At 33.2% G+C, this 7,092-nt stretch overlaps 1 protein-coding gene across 4 annotated transcripts in view; it reads left to right on the plus strand.

Moving 5' to 3' along the window:
* LOC115884802 (blastoderm-specific protein 25D) overlaps positions 1-7,092 on the plus strand; it is an 82,044-nt gene that overhangs the window by 12,379 nt on the left and 62,573 nt on the right. The gene's annotated exons all lie outside the window — the stretch shown is intronic.

The raw sequence follows: 7,092 nt of genomic DNA on the forward strand, positions 1-7,092 counted from the left end.
TTGGGAGTAGATAACTAATGCCAGAAATACTGCATAAGGGAGGACCGCGACACTGTGGAAGTCGGAACCTCGATTACAAAATAGCGGTATTTTGTCGCGGTATTTTCTGGAACGGTCGTTACTGTAACGCGACTCATGTGGAACCGGTATTCCCATCACTAGTATACAGGGTGACCCAGTTTCAAAAAAGGTGCCATATCAGGTTTACTGTTAAAAATATTCACTCCAAATCAATGTAATCAGTACGAAAATATTTCCGTATACCGGGTGTCTCTCAAAAATGGTTCACACCTATAACTTTTTTTTTTCAGATAAAAAAAACGACATTTGGTATTTGACATAAATTAGGATTGATTGACGTATTCAATTGTTTTCGGTAACTTCCTGTTTCACCGGAAATGACTACAACTTTTGATATTTAAATGACACTTTCGGTATTTTTTTACTTTATTTGATAGAAAACGACATTCTGAATAGAATGACATATCATAAGTCAATTTATAGTGCCATGGCCATAAATGTAACGACATAATAATTAAATTAATAACGTGTTTGATACAAAATTATTCCTAAAAAATGCTTTTTGCGAATATGCTAACGAGGAGAGCCACCCTCATTCCATTTGAAAAAATTGAGATGATTATAAATATACGATTTAGGCATCTTTTAATCGCCCAGGACAAGACACAAAACACATTAGACAATCAAATATATTTTTCCTTTGCCCCTTGATTAAAAATTAGTGTTTTTAACAAAGCCATGATACTGCAGATTGAAATTTAAAATACGATTCTTTTTTAAGCGAGAATGTCAAAAGTTGACGTACGATATGTCATTCTGTTCAGAGTGTCATTTTCTATCGAATAAAGTAAAAAACTACCTAGGGTGTCATTTACAAATCAAAAGTTGTAGCCATTTCCGGTGAAACAGGAAGTGACCGAAAACAATTGAATACGTGAATCAATCCTGATTTATCTCATATAGCAACGTACCAAATCTCGTTTATTTATCAGAAAACATAAAAAGTTATAGAGGGGAGTCACTTTTGAGAAACACCATGTATATACCGAGTATTTCAAATTATACTCACCATTAAGTAAGTGATACAGGGTGGCTCAAATTGGTGCAAAGTGACTTGGATTTTTTTTAAAATTAGATGTTATCATTAGGTATTTTTTCTCTATTTCATATTACACATGGAACACACGCAATAAATAAAATAAAAAATGTATTTTTTATTCAACTTTAGGTTTCGATACCCAGTAATTTTTAAAAAAAATATGTAGTTATGTATTATTCATTAATTCTTTGTTTTGTAATTATGGTCTTGAGCTGCGTTCACCAGAATAAATTATATTGATTTGGCATAGGAAGTGCTTAACATAAAGTTGGATAAAAATTGTATTAATTTATGATATTAAGCTGCGTATAAATATGTCGAGACGAGTGCGAGAGACACCCGAGACGAGTCAACCTCAAGCGGATTTGAGGCTGACTCGTCATATTGGGACGGGGTCTGAGCTTCGAGCCGAGCCTATGCCCAGCCGGACGACGTTGTCTCCGTTTTTTCCGGAGCCTTTGGCGAACCATCAAAAAGGATTGGGGCGTCTCTGTTTAACCAGTGGCGGCGTAGCACCGCGGCTCCGTGGAACAAGTGGCTCGGATTCCACATCCCATTTTTATATAAAAATAAATATTCGTTCCTTTATTTTTTATAATGTTAATTATGCATCCTAACAAGAAAGATGCAATTTTATCTTCTCTAAAATAGTATAGGTAAGTTAGCCAATAAATCTCATATACAAAGATTTATTAGTGATTTCTTTTATAAAAACATGAAAATTTTATGAAAAATTAATAAACGAAATAAACTTTTCGGCGATTTAAAAAATGAAGAATAATTTAAAAAACACATCTTTGAGTAAATCTTTTACATGAATTTGTCCGTCAATAAATTTCATAGACTTGGTTATCAAACCGTGTTCCCGTATATTATTTAAATACCCACAAATTTTCTAAAAAAAAATAAAAATTAACACATTTTTTGAATACAACAAAATAATATTAACTAAACAAAACTAGAAAACGTCATTTTTACTACATCACAAGCAAATAAAAAATAACACGTAGCCAAGAGTCATAATTCAAAATTTCTCTGGGGGGTGTCCAGCAGTACCTGGTGGGGGGGGGGCTGATACCACCGGGCACCCCTGTAGTTATGCCAATGTATTTACAATATATGTTCCAGGTTAGTTATTGGCATTTAAATGTAAATTTTTAAATTAATAATTTATATCTTAATTACTTAAATTTATAATTTTTTGAATAAATAAAGTCAAATTAGTTCTTATCTTACTCTATTTAAAATTTTTATAGATATACAAATAACATATAAAATATATTATTTAATAAAATAATTAAAGATTCAAAAAAAAAACACGGCACTGGCAAGTGTTCAGTCGGCTTTCTCCATTTTTTTTTAATGTAAACAATCCGAATTATTTCTGACGGCAAAGTAAATATAATTTAAATTTATCATGAATTTTTTTAATTTATCTATCTTATTTTGAAATTAAACAAACATATACAGGGTGTTTCAAAAAACCATCTCTCGTGGAGAAGTTCCTCACGTAAAAATAAAATTTATTTTTTATATCAACCAATCCGATTATGCTTTGATTCGTAGCTACAGGGGGTTTAAGTAGGGTTGCCAACCGTCCTCTATTTCAGAGGACAGTCCTCTTTTTGATTTGATTTTTCTCTTACGTATTGAAAACTTTGTTTAGGTTAGTTGGACGTACTGAGACTTAATTTCTTTGCTCCGACGATACCGATAAAGGCACCGACAAAGACAGTGCTGAAATTATTCCCAATGGGTCCCAATTTATTCCTAACTGACTTCAGATAAACTATCCGTTATTATATCTTCGAGTTTTGATGGTACAAAATAAAAAAGAACATAATATTTAAGGTTTCTTTTTGATCTACCATGTATAATATTTTCTTTTCTTCCTCTACAATGTGTGAAAACTATACTAATTACCCTACTTTAATTACCATTTAGTTTTTTGAAGCTTAACAATTATAGCAATGTAAAATGGCATTATAAAAAATCACCCTGTACCTTTTCGTTTTTAACCACCTGTTATTTTTTATTAAATATTTTTTTAGTTGTAGTCCTGTACTAAGGGACAACTGTATTTTAAATATTATATTTAATTTCATGTTTTTCTACCAGGGCCCATTAGAGAACATATTTTTACTAGGGATTAATTCAATACCCTGTATTAACACAATACCAAGACGTAGAGTTAAAAAATTAAATATTTATGGGGGTATTTATAAATGAGTTTAAGATAAAGAAATCATTTTTTGTTTATTTGTTCTTCAAGAACAATAGGTACTATTTTTTGTCCTTTTCCTATCTGATGATGCAACACTGACAGTGTGTCGCACTCAGTGTTTAACGAAGATTTTTACCGTGCGACGTGCTTGGTAGTTTTGTGGTAGTTTGCACTATGGAGTGGTCGGAAGAAGCAATGCTCCGCTTAATAGAGAACATATAGATCCCCAAAAATTTATGGGACCCCAAAGACGAAATTATTATAAAAAAGACAAAAAATGATTCGTGGAACACATATATGCACATTGCTGCATATATTGCATATATCCATATAAACATTTGTTTCTACATCTTTCCACTTATTTTCTGCAGAATATGCCGCCGACGTTTCCCGAATACAATTCGGACCACCCTATAAATTCTTAATTACCTATCTTGAATTGAAATAGGCTGCTGAAAATGAGTTTCACTTTTTGAGATAGTTGGTCCGATTTTGTTTAATAAATATTCAAAATCTGTAGGGGACATTCTTGTAAAATTTTTGTACTGCCCGCTGACATGCTGAAACTTTAAATCTGCTAAAAGTTCTGATCCAGATCGTTTTTTAAATAAAGCAGTGCGCCACCATCGTCGATTTTTTCGTTTTTTATTCACTACACTCAGTACTACTTGTTCTTCGTCGTCAGACATATTTTTCACATATCAAAATCTCACCGCAGACAGAGTGACTCGACGGAGATTACCGTAAGCCCCTCCCACTACATGTGCTAATTAGTCCGGCAGCCGCTGGCGTAAACCCAAAATTTTGGGATGAAGTTTTTTTGAAAACGGATTTATCATCTATAGGTGTCCTACTTTTGATATCCGAGTGATGACAAAGTGGCATCTTTGGGGAAATTAAGATACAGGGTGATTATTATATTATCAATTATGTGAAATCGAGTGTTATTCGAGTTATCGAGTTATTTTGTGTGTTTTTAACGTGTGTTTTACATTGATTTATTTAATAATGTAGGTTTTTTCATAGGTATAAGTGCTAACAAAACATCTTATATACAGGGTAATTAAAAAAAACATAATATATTTTCACGTTAATTGAAGGTAAATCGAAAAATTACATTTTTGCATTTTGTATACTTTATTTTGAAATGGAAACACAAAATCATCGGTAATTTTTTTGGTAAAATTATTAATACCAATAATGATTGTTGAATTGAATTTAAGATACGAAGTTCTAAAAACAAGAAAAATATTAATCGGAAAAATGTAGGTATAAGTTTTTTTAAATCACCCTGTATATTGCAAATAATAATGATTATTATTTTTATGCTATAAAAGTAAGCCTATATTTAGTATAAATACAATAAATTGACCAAGCCACACAAAAATTAAGGCCTAAAGCTTAAAAACCTATCGAATACATTTTTATGTTTTATATTTTGGGACACCCTGTATATCTGGATTTTCCCAAGGGTGACAGCTTGTCATCAGCCGGATATGGAAAATAGTCATATAGATCTATAATAATCCGTCATAAAAAAAACTTAATCCCACAATTGGCACTTCAGGGAAAAATCCGGGTTCTGCTGCCGGACTAAATTTCTTTGCTGGTTCGCTAAAAGCTCCACTGAAAATGGATAGCCGCGAGACAACGCCGTTCGACTGGGCAGGGACTCTGTTCGAGGCTAAATCGCTCGGCTCGAGGCTATAATATGACGAATTTCGCTGGAGGTTGACTCGTCTCGTCCTCGTCTCGGCATATTAGTACGCCTTTTGGAAAGAATTTGCTATAGCCTCGTTTCATACTCGTTTCGGGTTTGTCTCGTACTTGCCTCGGCATATTTATACGCGGCTTTAAATACAGGGTGATTCTATTTCAAATAGCTGGAAAAAATTATATCTACAGTTCATACCAAATAAACTTTTAGTCACGTGATTAAGCTTGACCTACACAGCGTTGCCCACTTTTATTTATTTTCTTTTAATGAAAATATTTTAGGAAACAAAAATAAATTAAGTTTAACAGTTATTATTTACATAAAAAACACCTTCTTAACAGCACTTAAGGGACATAAAGGGCGGCTAAAAAAATGACCACCGCTTTCCCGTCCAAATATTCTAATAAAGTCGCGATGTGTTTTTTACAGTTATTAAGCTATCTTGTACACTTAAGAAGTTTCTGAGGGCTTATGATCAAGAAAAATCACAGATCTTCCTGGGTTTAAGTTGGGTTTAAGTAAGAACAATCCTCGGATTGTCACGGGGTTTTTAACAGGACACTGTCTCCTCAATGAACACCTCAGTAGATTGAAACTAAGAAGAAACGGCGAATGCAGATTCTGTGGGGAAGATGGGGAAACACCGGTGATGCACTCATCACTGAGTGCGCCGGACGACAACCATTCGTGCCATGAATTTTTGAATGCGACTGATGTGGAGATGGAGAACTACCCTCTAAAAACCGTCCAGATACTGGCTTTTGTCAAAGCCCTTGGACTGTATGATGAGTTATGACTCAAGAAAGGGGGACACAATGGATCTGTCAGGTCGCAGTGATTAACCCCCCTCCCACTCATTCTAAATTCTAAATTCATTCTAAATCTTGTACACTTCGCACTAAAAGAGGTTCTAAAAAGAACGATGTTCGATTGCAAGGTCTGCTAGGAAACATTTTCAAGCTTAAAGTATGTAACTATTTATTTAAACCAAAAACTCGTAATACAAAACTGAAGTGTCAAAACGAATGACAATGTCAGGAAATAAATAAATAAATGCAGCAACTTGACATTTTTTACAGCAGAGCTACCACCTGAATCTCCAGCGCGAAATTTAAATTCCAATTAGTCGGCACGGCGCCGAATATGTCCATGGGTGGCAACAATGAATTTAAAAATCGCGCCCTCAATTACGTAACTAAACGTTTAATTGATATGAAATATAGTTTTGACTTCCCCTGAATATAGCAAGAGTTAGGTAGTTATATATTAATTTATATATATTATTACTTGAAACTACTACCTTGATAATTTTAAGTTATGCACAATCTGAAACAGGAAAAGTGATATGGAACTTTTTTGGAATATTGGGCCCCAAAAATGACTAAATAAACTCTTAGAAACCGAAATTATTTTTACCTGGAATATAAATGGCCGGCGTCGACTTACTCAAAACTTTTAGTATGCCAAGCTTATGCCATGGATCTACAGAACCATGAACAAACACAACATTTGACACCTATAAAACACATACAATTTTAAAAGGATTCTTATTCACACTAACTATCCATTATACCTCAATATTCAAAGCTCCGTAATTTATATTTGTGGCCTTAATAGCCCTACTTAAATAATCTCCATCAAACTGGGAACCGAAAATGTCAGAACATTGTTGAACAAAGAACTTTAATGGAAATTTATCGCCGAAGATCTGAGGTTTTTTATCAGATGTTTGGAAGAATCCAAACTCGTTACAAGTTTGGAAAGTCCACTGCCTTCCTGAAAAAGAAGGAAAATTAAGATCTTATACAGGGTAACCCAGGCTTCCTAAAAAACTTCACAGTATGTCCCTGAATTGTCTTTACAAGAGGAAAAACTTTTTTATTACTGATATATTAAGAACAATGCATTCTTCATTAAAAGCTTAGCTTCTTTTAAAATGGTTAATTCCGTTTATATTTTTCCAAATTTCCATACCGTTTTAGAGAAAATAAAAAAAAACACATGAAATTATGGCAAAATAAAAACACTAAA

Source organism: Sitophilus oryzae, unplaced genomic scaffold, assembly GCF_002938485.1.
Source record: "Sitophilus oryzae breed Bouriz unplaced genomic scaffold, Soryzae_2.0 scaffold_357_pilon_pilon, whole genome shotgun sequence".
NCBI classification, from domain to species: Eukaryota; Metazoa; Arthropoda; class Insecta; order Coleoptera; family Curculionidae; genus Sitophilus; species Sitophilus oryzae.